We start from the raw sequence: 15,637 nt of genomic DNA, 5'->3' as shown, positions 1-15,637 counted from the left end.
CATCCTTTGGGGTTTTCAGGTTGCTGACTTCTTTTTTTTATTATTTCAATGTTTATTTATTTTGAGAGAGAGAGAGAGAGAGAGAGAGAGGGAGAGAGAATGTGAGTGGGTGCGGGGCAGAAAGAGGGAGACACAGAATCCAAAGCAGACTCCAGGCTTGGAGCTGTCAGCACAGAGCCTGACATGGGGCTTGAACTCATGAACTGTGAGATCATGACCTAAACCAAAGTCAGACCCTTAGCTGAATGAGCCACTCAGGTGCCCCATGTTGCTGACTTCTTTAGCTATAATTCTGGGATATGTGAGACAAAAAGAAACCAAATATCTCTGATGAATTTAGGTGTAAAAATCCTCAAGAAAAGATGAGCAAATAGAATCCAGGAATGCATTTAAAAAATCATTCAACATGATCAAGTTGGATTTATGCTCAGGATTCAAGGGTTGTTCAATATTTTCAAATCAGTCAACATGGTACACCACATCAATAAGAGAAAAAAACAAAAACCATATGATTATTTCAATAGATGCAAAAAAAGTATTTGGCAGTACAACATCCATTCATGATAGAAACCCTCAACAAAGTAGGTCTAGAAAGAACATATCTCAACATAATGAAGACCTTATATGAAAAAAAAAGCTTGCTGTCTAGCTGAAGAATCCATAAGGAGTCATCCTAGCAAGACAGAAAATACTCAGGCAGTAACTGCTCCCTATAGACAAATTCCATGGAAAAAAAACTGTGCCCCACCCCTAACCATTCCAACAGAGGTCTAGTGGAAATCATAGACTTCCATCTTTCTAAGGCTGTAATGAGGCACTCCAACATCTAAATATGGTGGTGTTAGTAAAGATAGGGAAAGGAATAAAAGTAGGGAATGGAGATGTCCATTCTTTATAGGTGATAATGAGCACCCTCTCCAAGACCTTAGTGGGGAACACAGTGAACATCATAGCCAATGGGGAAAAACTGAGAGCTTTCCCCCTAAGGTCAGGAATAAGACAAGGATGTCCACTTCCACCACTTTTATTCAACATAGTAATGGAAGTCTTAGCCAAAGAAATTAGACAATAGTTAGAGACAAATGGCATCAAGGGAAGGAGTTAAGATGGCAGATTAGTAGGGGTACTCTGAGCTTGCCTCATCTCTGGAACACAGCTAGATCAACATCATATCATTTTGAACAACTAGGAAATCAATCTGAGGATTAAGAAAATGATCTGCACAACTGGTGGGTGAAAACACATGGCAGAATTGAGGTTTGAGCCCATGAACTGGAGAGGAAATCCATGATGCCACAAAGGGAAGAGAACATTTTTCAGAGTGGTCAGGATGAGAGGGAGTGAAGGGTGTGGAGTGAGAAACCTATAGGATTTGTACAATACTCTGTGGTGTGGGGATCCCCTAGGTTGCACTGGGAGAGGTCCCCCCCCCCTTCCTGGTGTACATCTGGAAGAAGCTTTTTTGCTTTTCCAAGGACAAAAAGCCCACTGGGAACCATGAACAGCCATTCAATAAAGGGAACAGAGGTGCACTCTGATGACAGATAACCTGGTCTCAGCTTTTCACTCTGCAGCACAGTAGACTCCAGCCACTATGTGTGCCTTGAGCAACTGCTTTTTTGGGACAAATTGTGATGGACATGATGCAAGCCTCACCTCTGGATGAGGGGTCTATGTTATGCAGGTCTATGCTATGCCTGGCTCTTTTAGGATTGGAATTTTGAATCCCAGCCGTGGGCCAGAGATAAAACACATGAGAACTATGGCACCTAGCATGCCAACTGCAAGGCACAGACATGTTAAGGACAGGGATCTGACAAAAGCCTGAGATACTTTTCTGTGAGGGCATTCTGAACAGTCAGAGCCACAAATTCCACTCCCAGAGGGCGGGGTGATGTCATCTTTCACCCAACACCACCCTCCCCTCCATCAGCCGACTTCAGAGGCACCTGGTGGAGGCTGGAGTAATTTACAACACACCTTGCCCTTCAATCCCCTGGAGGCATTTTTCCACTGAAATAAGTCAGCCTGAAAATCAGCACAGGAGAGCTCTTCCCCAGAAGACCAACACAAACAATTCGCTTGCAGCAAGTCTACTTACAGTGCTGCAAAGCTAAAGCTCTAGGGGAAAAAGGACCTAACTTCTGTTTTACTTTTATTCTTTATTTTTGCAGCATTATTTTTAAATTTGTTTCCTCATTTTTCTCATTTTTTATTTTTTACTATTATTATTTATATTTATATTTTTAAATATTTATATTCATTTTTTATCTTATTGTTTTTTTGTTTTTATTATAGTATACCATACCATAGCATAGCATAGGATAGCATAGCATAGTATATTTTAATTTGGGGTCTAGACTCTTTTAACAAGCAGACCAAAACACACCCAAGGTCTAATTGTTGTTTTTTTTTAATTTCATTGTTTTGGTTTGTTTTTCTTTTTTTTTCTGTTTGTTACTTTTTATTTTTTATTTCTTTTCTCTTCTGGAAAAAAATGATGAGATGGAGAATTTCATCCTTAAAGAAAGAACAGGCAACAGAACCCACAGCCAGGGATTTAACCAATACAGATATAAATAAGATGTCTGAACTAGCATTTAAACTCATGATTATAAGGATACTAGCTGGACTTGAAAAAAGCATAGAACATACCAGAGAATCTATTTCTGCAGAGATAATAGAAACAAAAGCTAGTCAGGCTGAAATTAAAAATGCTATAACCTAGATGCAATCTTGAATGGATACCATGATGGCAAGGACAGAGGAGTGAACCAGAGATGTAGAAAATTATGGAAAATAAAATTATGGAAAATAATGAAGCTGAAAAGAAAAGAGAAACGAAAATCATAATCACAAGGGCAGACTTGGGAACTCATCAAGTTATTAAAAAGGAATAAAATTCCATTCATAGGAATCCCAGGAAATGAAGAGAGAGAAAAGGGGCAGAAGGTTTATATGAGCAAATTACAGCTGAAAACTTCACTACATGGGCAAGGATCCAGACGTCAAAATCAAAGAAGCACAGAGAACTCCCATTAAATTCAACAAAACCCAGCAATCATCAAGGCATATCATAGTCAAATTCAAATTCAGACAAAGAAGGAATCCTGAAAGCAGCAGTGGGATAAAAAAAAGTCCTTAACTTACAAGGAAAGATAGGTCAGGTTCATAGCAGATCTGTCCACAGACTTGGTGGGACTGAAAGGAGTGGTAGGATTTAGTCAACGTGTTGAACGGGGAAAATGCACAGCCAAGCTTCCTTATCCAGCAAAACTGTCATTCAGAATAGAAGAAAAGATAAAGAGTTTCCAGACAAACAAAAACTAAAGGAGTTTATGACCACTAAGGCGGCTCTGTGAGAAGTTTTAAGGGGGACTCTTTGAGCACAGAAAAACAAAAAACAAAAAAACAAAGACCAAAAGCAAAAGATTAGAAAAGACCAGGGAATATCACCAGAAACACTAACTCTATAGGCAACACAATGGCACTACATTCATATCATTCAATATGAATGTATATATATACATTCTGAATATATATATACAATGAATATGAATTGCATATGAATATATACAATCTGAATATAAATGGACTAAATGTTCCAAAGAAAGGACATAAGGTATGAGAATGGCTTAAAAAAGACAAACCCAACAAGATCCATCTATATGTTGCCTACAGAGACTCATTTTAGACCTAAAAACATGTACAAATTGAAAGTGAGGGGATAGAGAACCATCTATCATGCTTATGGATATCAAAAGAAAGCCAGAGTACCCATACTTAAATCAGACAAACTATATTTTAAAACAGATTGTAACAAGAGATAAAGAAGGGCACGATAGGGGTGCCTGGGTGGCTCAGTTGGTTAAGCATCCAAATTCAGCTCAGGTCATGATCTCACGGTTTGTGGGTTCAAGCCCCATGTCGGGCTCTGTGCTGACAGCTAGTCAAAGCCTGGAGCCTGTTTCAGATTCTGTGTCTCCCTCTCTCTCTGACCTTCCCCTGCTCACGCTGTCTCTCTCTCTCTCTCTCTCTCTCTCTCTCCCTCTCTCTCTCTCTCTCAGAAATAAATAAAACATTAAGAAAAAGAAGGGCATGATATAATAATTAAGGGGTCTATTCATCAATAAGATGTAACAATTATAAATACTTATGCCCCCAACATGAAACAGCCAAATATATAAATCGATTAATCACAAACATAGAGAAACTCATTGATAATACAATAATAGTACTTTAACACCCTACTTATCACAATGGACAGATCACCTAAGCAGAAAATCAAAAGGAAACAATGGCTTTGAATGACACACTGGACCAGATGTCCTTAACAGATATATTCAGAACATTTCATCCTAAAGCAGCAGAATACATATTCTTCTAGAATGCATATGAAACCTTTTCCAGAATAGATTTCATATTGCATCACAAATCAGCCATCAACAAATACAAAAAGGTGAGATCATACTATGTGTATTTGCAGAACACAACACTATGAAACTTGAAATCAACTACAAGAAAAAAATTGGAAAGTCCACAAATAATTGGACCTTAAAGAAAATTTACTGAAGAATGAATGGGATAACCAAAAAAATTAAAGAAGAAAGACAAAAGTACATGAAACACAACAAAAATGAAAACACAAGAGTCCAAATTGTTGAGAGGCAGCAAAGGCATTCATAAAAGGTAAGTATATAGCAATCTGGGTCTTCCTAAAAAAGAAAGAAATGTCTCAAATTCATAACCTAACCTTACACCTAAAGGAGCTGGAAAAAGAACAGCAAATAAAGCCCCAAACCAGCAAAAGAAGGGAAATAAGAAAGATTAGAAGAGAAATCAATGATATTGGTGGGGAAAAAAATGAACAGTAGAACAGATCAAAGATCTTGGAACTGGTTCTTTGAAAGAATGAACAAAAATGATAAGCCTCTAGTCAGACTCATCAAAAAGAAAAAGAAAAAGACCCAAATAAACAAAATCATGGATTAAAGAGGATAAATCACAACCAACACTACAGAAATAAAATTATAATAGAATATTATAATAAATTAATGACAACAGATTGGGCAATCTGGAACAAAATGGATAAATTTCTAGAGACATGTAAACTATCAAAACTGACATAGGAAGAAATAGAAAATTTGAACAGACCCATAATCAGCAATGAAATAGGAAGAGTAATGAAAAATCTCCCAACAAACAAAAATCTAGGGCCAGAGGGCTTCCCAAGGGAATTTTATCAAAAAAATATCCATTCTTTTGAATGTGTTCCAAAAAATAGAAACGGAAAGAAAACTTACAAAGTCCTTGATAAGGCCAGCATTACCTAGATTCCTAAACCAGACAAAGACCCCATTAAGAAGGAGAATTACAGACCAATTTCTCTGATGAACATGAATGCAAAAATTCTTAACAAGATACTAGCAAATTGAATCCACAATACATTTAAAGAATTATTTACCATGATCACTGGGGTTTATCCCTGGGGTGTATGATTGGTACAACATCTGCAAATAAATTAGTGTGATACACCAAATAAGTAAAATAAAAGACAAGAACCATCTGATCCTCTCAATACATGCAGAAAAAGCATTTGACAAAATACAGTATCCTTTTTTGATAATACAGATATCCTATTTGATACTTTCCCTCAAGAAAGTAGGGATAAAAGGAACATAACTCAACATCATAACAGACACATATGAAAGACACACAGCTAATATCATCTTCAATGGGGAAAAACTGAGAACTTTCTCCCTAAGGTCAGGAACACAACAAAGATGTCCACTCTCACCACTATTATTCGACATAGTGTTGGAAGTTCTAGTCTCAGCAATCAGATAACTAAAAGAAAAAAAGGCGTACAGATTGTCAAGGAGGAAGTAAAATTTTAATCCTTAACAGATGACATGATATACTACATGGAAAACCCTAAAGACCACCAAAAATTGCTAGAACTGATACATGATTTCAGCAAAGTTGCAGGACATAAAATCAATGTACAGAAATCTATTGCATTTCTATATACCAATAATGAAGGAACAGAAAGAGAAATAATATAATTGATCTCATTTACAACTGCACAAAAATCCGTAAGATACCTAGGAATAAACCGAACTGAAGAGGTAAAAGATATGTATGCTGAAAACTACAGAATGCTTATGAAAGGAGTTGAAAAAGACACAAAGAAATAGAGAAATATTCCATGTTCTTTGATTGGAAGAACAAATATTGTTAAAACATCCATACTCTCAAAGCAATCTACACATTCAATGCAATCCCCATCAAAATACCACCAGGGGACATCTGAGTGGCTCAGTGTATTAAGTGTCCAACTCTTGATCTGTTCAGGTCATGATCTCACAGTTCGTTGATTCCAGCCACACGTTTGGCTCGGTACTGACACTACAGAGCCTGCTTGGGATTTTCTTTCCCTCTCTCTCTTCCTTCCTCTGCTCATACTCTCTCTCTCTCTCTCAAAATAAATAAATAAATTTATTAAAAAACTATCACCAGAATTTTTCACAGAGATAGAACAAACAATTTTAAAAATTTTTTGGAACTAGTAAAGACCCCCAAATAGACAAAGTTAGTGTTGAAAAAGAAAACCAAAGCCGGAGGCATCACTATTCCGGACATCAAGCTATATTAAAAAGCTGTAATCAAGACAGTATGGGAGTGGCACAAAAAGAGACAGATATACCAGTTAAATAGAATAGAAAACCCAGAAATGGACCCACAAATTTATGACCAAGTAATCTTCATAAAGAAATAAAGCATAAAGAATATCCAATGAAAAAACACAACAAATGATGTTGGGGAAATTAGACAACAATATGTAGAAGAATGAACCTAGACTACTTTCTTACCTGCTACACAAAAAATAAACTCAAAATGAATGAAAGACCTAAATGTAAGACAGGAAGCCATCAGAATCCCAGAAAGCAGGCAACAACCTCTTTGACATCTCCTGCAGCAATTTCTTACAAGACATATCTCCCGAAGCAAGGGAAAAAAAGCAAAAATAACTACTGAGACCTAATCAAGATAAAAAGTGTATGCACTGTAAAGGAAACAATCAACAAAACTAAATGGCAACTGATGGAATGGGAGAAGATATTTGCAAATGACACATCAGAAAAGGGTTAGTATCCAAAATATATAAAGAACTTATCAAACTCAACACCCAAAAAACAAATAATCCAATGAAGAAATGGGCAGAAGTCATGAATAGACACTTTTTCAAAGAAGACATCCAGATAGTTAACAGATACATGAAAAGATACTCAATATCACTCATCATCAGGGAACTACAAATCAAAACCACAATGAGATACCACTTCACACCTGTCAGATGGCTAAAATTAACAATTCTGGAAACAACAGATGTTGGCAAGGATCCAGAGAAAGTGAAAACCTTTTGCACTGTTAGTGAGAATGCAAACTGGTGCAGCCACTAGGAAAACAGTGTGGATTTCATCCAAAAGTTGAAAATAGAAATACCCTATGATCCAGCAACTGCACTACCCTGTATTTATCCAAAGGATACAAGGATGCTGAATTGAAGGGTCACATGCACCCCAATGTTTATAGCAGCTTTGTCAACAATAGGCAAATTATGGAGAGAGCCCCAATGTCCATCGGCTGTTGAATGTATTAAGAAGCTGGGGTATATATACACAATGGAATATTACTCAGTGATCAAAAAAGAATGAAACCTTGCCATTTGCAACAATGTGGATGGAACTAGAGTATATTATGTGAAGTGAAATAAGTCAGAGAAAGACAAATATCATATGATTTGACTCATATGTGGAATTTAAGAAAAAAAACAGGAATATAAGGGAAAGGAAGGGAAAATAAAATAAGATAAAAACAGAGAGGGAGGCAAACTAACAGTGACAAATCACCAGAGACTCTTAAATATAGAGAAAAAAACAATGGTTGCTGGAGGTGTGTTGTGTGGGAGAATGGGCTAAGTGGGCAACCAAATTGGTGAGCATCCAAATTGGTGAGGAAGAAGTAAAATTCACTATTTGTAGATGACATGATACTATATATGGAAAACTTGAAAGATTACATCAGAAAACTACTAGAACTGGTAATGAATTCACTAAAGCCACAGAATAAAAAAATCAATGTATAGGAGTTTTTTGGATCACTACACATTAACAGTGAGCTAGGAGAGAGAAAAATTAAGGAAACAATCCCATTTATAATTGCACCAAAAATAATAAACTATCTAAGAATAAACTTAACCAAAGAGGTGAAAGACCTTACCTGATGGAGAAGTAGGGGGACCTGAAGTTCCCTCGTCCCTCAAGCACAGTGTTGAGGCTAGAGGACTTAGAATTTCAAGAGTCCAGGTTGCAGAGTGACAGAGACATCTCCAGTGGCCCATGGGGACAACTTGGTGGGCCATAGGTGTGTGATGTAGGAATGGAGGACAGGGATCCTCTTCTGTTGAGAGACAAAAGAGAAAGAGAGGAAGTGTAAGATTGTATTTGGACAAGAGAAAAACCATGGACCGGGGATCAGAAGAAATGGAGAAAGATCCAATTTCTACCTGCTGAGTGTTTACCTGACTGGGCCAGCTGCCCTACTTGCATACCTGGGGAGGAGGAGAGTCAGCCCTGGGCTTGGTAACTAGCTTAGAGGCACAGTCTGCAGTGGGATAAAACAATTCCCTCCCCTGTGTGCTGTGAGAAGAAGGTATATAGCCATTAGGGACAAAGGACCCTGCCTTCACCAGCCAGCCAGAGGCAGGGCAGAGCTGCATTTCCCCAGAACCAGGGCTCATGGAGTGGGATCCTTTAAGACACGAGGGTTTGAATCCCAGCCGAGTGTAAGGAAGGCACAAGGGATGATAGAATGGGACATAGCAGCCCACTCATGCTCTCTCAACGCTGAGAAGAGCCACAGGCCCTTAGTGGGGGCAGAGTGGCTCTACCTGAGAACAAAGGTGCTTGGAGTGGGATCATTTAAGACTTTGGGGTTTGAATCTCAGCCAAGAACCTGGGAGTCAGAGGAGACTGTGGAGCTGGAAAAAAAAAAAAAAAAAAAAAAAAAAGGTCCTTTCACACCCACACAGCACTGTGAAGATGGCCTGAAAAGAGTGGTTTGGGAACCTGGTCTGGGGAAGAGACTGCGGTGTTGCCATTTTCCTCCCCATCACAAATAAGGTGGGGCTTCAGGGAACTGAGAAGGGGCCACAGTGGAGGTGCGACCCACCTGCAGCAAACCACAGTCATTCATGCCTGGTAACTGTGTATCTACAAAAGCAAGATTGACACTGACCAAACAGACAACCCCTCCTCCAGATCAACACAGCCACTGGTTCCAAGGCACGCAGCAGTTTTGCATTGCCTGATTTAATTCTCAGACAACTCTATATATATATATATTTCCCTTCCTTTTCTCCTTCGTATCTCTTCCCTTCTCTAGTCTGGTTATTCTGGTTGTTGGTTTGTTTCAGCAGACATATTTAATCAATTCTATTTACACCTGTTCTACACATCCTACTTTATTTCCCTTTCTCTCTCTCTGTATTAAGCTACATAGGTTTTTTGTCTATTTTATTTTATTTTATTTTATTTTATTTTATTTTATTTTATTTTATTTTATTTTTCCCTGTCCCTGTCATTTCTCCCTTTGTAAGAGAGAAGGCCTTTTATATCAATACCACCTTTACACTATTGTTTACTTGTAGCTGGTGTTTTTGATTTCTTGTTTTTGTTTGCATGTTTGTTTTTGCTGTTCGTTTTTCTTTCCAGGGCTACTTCAACATAAAAATCAATGCCCACCTGCTGGAGGGTCCAAAACATCACTACGAGGAGGGAGATAATGTAACCAAAGTCACAACAACAGAGAGCAAGTAACATACTCCAAAAAACACCTCCTGAAGGGCCAGACCCTGGATAGTGTATGACCCGTTTTTAATACAGTAGTGCTTACAGGTGCAGGACACATAACAAACTTGTAAAACACATAACGGGGGCTCCTGGGTGGCTCAGTTGGATAAGCGTCTGACTTTGGCTCAGGGCATGAACTCATGGTTCGTGGGTTTGAGTCCCGTGTTGGGCATTGTGCTGACAGCTAGCTCAAAGCCTGGAGACTGTTTCAGATTCTGTATCTCCCTCTCTCTCTGACCCTCCCTTGCTCTCTCTCTCTCTCAAAAATAAATAAAACATTAAAAAAATTAAAACACATAAGGGACAGAAAACTAGCCAAAATGATGAATTCTCAAAAGAAATTCCAGGAAGAAATGACAGCTAATGAACTGATCAAAACAGATATAAACAATAAAACTGCACAAGAATTTAGAATAATGGTCACAAGAATAATCGCTGGGCTTGAAAAGAGCATAGAAGACAGCAGAAAATCTATTGCTGCAGAGGTCAAAGAACTAAAAAATAGTCCTTACGAATTAAAAAATGCTATATATGAGATGCAAAATAAACTAGAGGTGGTGATAGCAAGGATAGAAGAGACAGAGGGGAGAAAAAGTGAAATAGAAGATAAAATTATGTAAACAGATTAAGCTGAGAAAACAAGAAATAAAAAAATTCTGGACCACTATGGGAGAATTAGAGAAATAAGTGATTCAATGAGACAGAATAATATCCATATCGTAGGAGTTCTAGAAGAAGAAGAAAGTGTAGGGTCATACACTCTAGAAAGGGGCAGAAAGTGTACTGAACAAATCATTGCTGAGAACTTCCCCAATCTGGAGAAGGAAACAAATATTGAAATAAAGGAGGCACAGAGAACTATCAGACATAACTTGAATTAATCTTCTACATAACATTGCATAGTAAAACTGGCAAAATACAAAGATAAAGAGAGAATACTGAAAGCAACTAGGGAGAAATGGGTCTTAACCTACAATGGTAGATACATAAGGGTAGTAGCAGACATATCTACTGAAACTTGGCAGGCCAGTAGGGTAGCAGGAAATTTTCAATGAGCTGAATAGGAAAAATATGCAGCCAAGAATCTTTATCCAGCAAGCCTTTCATTCAGAATAGAAGGAGAAAGACCTTCCCAGACAAACAAAAACTGAAGGAATTCATCACCACTAAACTAGCCCTATAGAGATACTAAGGGGGACTCTGTGAGAATGTTGCAAAAACCACAAAGGACCAGAAATGTCACTACAAGCATGAAACCTACAGATAACACAATGACTCTAAATCCATATGTTTTAATAATCACACTGAATGTAAATAGACTAAATGCTCCAATCAAAAGAAATAGGGTATCAGATTTGGTTTAAGAAAAAAAAAAAAAAGATTCGAGGGGAGGGGGAAAGATGGCAGAAAAGTAGGGAGCTCCTACATTGCACTCTCCCCCATCTCTCACACAGAAAAGATCTGAAGCCATAGGAAACCTTACAGAACCCAAAAGATTGGGAGAAAAAGGACGCAGAATCCACTGAGAAAGTCTTCTAACATGAGTGTGAACTGGGGAAGATAAAATCTGGCCGGGATCGGACACTCCAGGGACGGGGGCGACCCACCTCTGCGGGGAGTGAGAGGGGAAAAAGAGAGAGTCTGAAACTGCTCAAGACACGGTACCTGTCGCTGGGAAACAGAAAAACCTCCGCTCAGGGCCCAGAAGGACCGTGTGCGCCAAATCCCTGTGCACCTGGTTCCCATGCACCAACTTGTCCTGGAGGGGTTGTGCACGTGCAGAACACTTCTTTGTACTCCTGGCTGGCTGGACCCTTAGAGGAGCTGCAGGCCTCCACACCACTGTGCCCCTGACTGGCCAGACCCCTTGGAGGAACTGCGCGCAGATACCGGGTCGACATACTACTGGCTGGCTGGAACTCTAGAGAGAAGGCAAAGAGCTTAAAAACTGGGAGATTTGCCCACGAGTTGGGTTTTGGGTAACGAGACACAGAGGGACCTGGTTTCCCTCCTTCCAGTGGGTCCGGCGTGCCCCACAGGCAAACCCCCGCCCATGCTTGACAACCCGACTCAGAGGAGAAGTGAGCAGCGTTTCTGGCTCCACCCCCAGAGGTATGCAAGAGGCTTGGAATTGCCCCGATGGTGATCACCTGCAAGGTTGTGTCTACAGCAGTTACAGTGGGGTGCACGTAATGGGATTTGGAAAGTAGGCCTGGCCTGGTTTAAAGAGCTCAACCCACTTTACTGTGCCCCCGGCACGGGGAGTTTACACACTCAAAAAAGCAAAGTGCAGCACTTGGTTCAAGAAGGGACTAGAGTGCTGTCACTCTCCTCCCATCAACCACCACGGCAGAACTCCCACCTGATGCATTGGATCACACCACGCCCATCCCTGCTAAAGAGCTGCCCTCGCTCTTTTTTTTTTTCTTCTTTTTTTCCTTGTTATCCTGGAACACTGACCTGATTAACTCTGGTCACCGGCTTGCTTAAACAGTCACATCTAGTCCATTCTGTAGATGTAAATTCTACACCTACCGACATTTTCATCTCTCTCTCTCAGAAGTAATTAGACTATATAGTTTCTCTGCATAATACCAACATCCTTCTCTCACCTATCCAACCATATTCCACCCTTTAGCTCCTTGAAAAAAGCTTCTTATCCCTTCTGCCTGTTCATTCAATTTCCAATTTTGCCTCATCCTCACCCTGTCTTCTCTCTCTTTCTCTATGCTCTTCAACCAGCACGGCATACACTGGCTATTTAATTGTAGCTGGGAAATCCGGTTATATGCTTTAAACCGTTCTTTGTCCATTGATTTTCTTCTTTTACCCTTTTCTTCTTTTTGACCTTTTCATGTATTTTTTTTTAATTTTTTATTATTCGCCTTCCCTCCTCCGTCTTTTCTCTTAACTTTTTCGTTTTCCTTCTCGGTTTGCATGTTAGTTGGATTTGTCTGTGCGTTTGTGTGCCTCTGCTCCCTGTGTGTTTGTCTGTCTGTTTTCATCTCCAGGGCTACCTCAAGAAACAAGCCAAAGTACACATGGTGGAGAGTAGCAAATAATACTATGAGTAGGAAAATAAAATAACCAAGGTCTAAACAAGAGAGACCAAGAGTTACCATTCAAAAAACACTTTCTGAAAGGATACGCTCGGGTCAGTCAAAGAGTCTTCTTGGGCACAGCAGCGCTCACAGGTGCAGAGAGAATAACAAATCCTTAAAACTAACAATAGACAGAAAGCCAACTAAAATGAAGAACGAAAGAGCTCTCCTCCAAAGAAATTCCAAGAAAAATTGACAGCTAATGAACTGCTCAAAACAGATATAAGCAGCACAACAGAACAAGATTTTAGAAAAATAATCAAAAAAATAATATCTGGGCTTAGGAAAAGCATAGGAGACATTAAAGAAACTGGTTACAAGCAACATGGAGCATAAAAATAGGCATGATGAATTAAAAAATGCGGTAAATGGGATACATAATAAATTGGAGGCGTCCAATGCACAGATTGAAGAGGCAGAAAGGAGAATAAGTTATTTAGAAGACACCATTATAGAAAAAGAGGAAACTGAGGAAAAAAGAGACAAACTGATCCAGGAACATGAAAGAAGATTTCGAGAGCTCAACGATACGATCAAACGCAACAATATCCATATCATAAGAATCCCAGGAGAGGAAGAGAGAGGGAAAGGTGCTGAAGGAGTCCTGAAACAAATTAGAGAACTTACCCAACGTGGGGAAGGAAGTAAACGTTGAAATACAAGAGGCTCAGAGGACACCTTTCAGACTTAATTTGAATGGATCTTCAGCATGGCATATCATAGTAAAAATGGCAAAATATAAGGACAAAGAGAGAATTTTGAAAGCAGCTATGGAGAAAACGGCCCTAACATACAAAGGAAAACCTATCAGATTGGTGACAGACCTATCTACTGAAAGTAGGCAGGCCAGAAAGGAATGGCAGGAGATCTTCAACGTGATGAACAGAAAAAATGTGCAGCCAAGAATCCTCTATCCAGCAAGCCTGTCATTCAAAATAGAAGGAGAGATAAAAGTCTTTCCAAATAAACAAAAATTGAAAGAATTTGTCACCTCTAAGCCAGTCCTACAAGAAATCCTGAGGGGGACTCTCTGAAGGAAATGTTGCAAGGAACAAAGTTACCTGAGACACCACCACACACATGAACCCCACAGAGACACAAAGACTCTAAAGCCACATATTTCAATAATAACACTGAATGTAAATGGGCTGAATGCTCCAGTGAAAAGACATAGGGTAACAGAATGGAGAAAAAAACCAAAGTCCATCTATGTGCTGTCTACAAGAAACTCATTTTAGACTGGAAGATACCTTCAGATTAAAAGTAATGGGATAGAGAAAAATATATCATGCTACTGGATATCAAAAGAAAGCTGGAGTAGCTATACTTATATCAGACAAACTGGACTTTAAATTAAAGACAATAACAAGAGATGAAGAAGGGCATTACATAATAATTACAGGGTCTATCCATCAGGAAGAACTAACAATCATAAATGTCTATGCACCGAATATGAGAGCACCTAAATATCTAAAACAATTAATCGCAAACAGAAACAAGTTTGTAGATAAGACTGTCTAATAGCAGGGGACTTTAATACTCTGTTTACAGCAATGGATTGGTCAACCAGATAGAAAATTACTAAAGACATAATGGACTTGAAAGACACATTGGTCCAGATGGATTTGACAGATATATTCAGAACTCTACATCCTGAGGCCAGGGAATTGACTTTCTTCTCAAGTGCACATGGCACATTCTCCATGATAGATGACATACTGGGACATAAAGCAACCCTCAATAAATATAAAAGGATTGAAATCATACCATGCACACTCTCAGATCATAATGCTTTGAAACTTTGAAACTTGAAACAAGAAGAACTCTGGAAAACCTCCAAAAACATGGAGGTTAAAGAACACCCTACTAAAGAAGGAATGGCCCAATCAGGCAATTAGAGATGAAATTAAAAATATATGGAAACAAATGAAAATGAAAACACAACAGTCCAAAATCTATGGGATAAGGCAAAGGCAGTCCTAGAGGAAAGTACATTGAACTCCAGGCCTATTTCAAGAAATTAAAAAAGATCAAGTCGAAAATGTAACAGCTCACCTAAAGAAACTAGAGGCAGAGCAACAAGAATGCCCTAAACCAAGAGGAAGAAGAGAAATAGTACAAATCAGAGCAGGAATAAACAACATAGAGACCAAAGAAACAATTGAACAGATCCATGAAACCAAGAGTTGGTTTTTTGAGAAAATAAACAAACCTCTAGCCAGGCTTCTCAAAAGGAAAAGAGAGAACACCCACATAGACAAAATCATGAATGAAAATGGACTTATTACAACCACTTCTCAGAAATGCAAGCAATTATGGGGCGCCTGGGTGGCTTAGTCGGTTAAGCGTCCGACTTTCTCTTAGGTCATGATCTCGCGGTTCGTGGGTTCAAGCCCCGCATCGGGCTCTGTGCTGACTGCCAGCTCAGAGCCTGGAGCCTATTTCAGAGTCTGTATCTCCCCCTCTCTCTGGCCCTCCCCTGCTCACGCTGTCTCTCTCTCTCTCTCCTAGAAATAAATAAAAATATTAAAAAAAAAACAAAAAGAAATACAAGCAATTATCAGGGAATACTATGAAAAGTTACATGCCAGCAAACTGGACAACTTAGAAGAAATGGACAAA

This window comes from Hyaena hyaena, unplaced genomic scaffold (genome assembly GCF_003009895.1).
Source record: "Hyaena hyaena isolate Hyena2069 unplaced genomic scaffold, ASM300989v1 scaffold_771, whole genome shotgun sequence".
In the NCBI taxonomy this organism is placed as follows: Eukaryota; Metazoa; Chordata; class Mammalia; order Carnivora; family Hyaenidae; genus Hyaena; species Hyaena hyaena.
Note: the sequence above shows the minus strand (reverse complement) of the source record.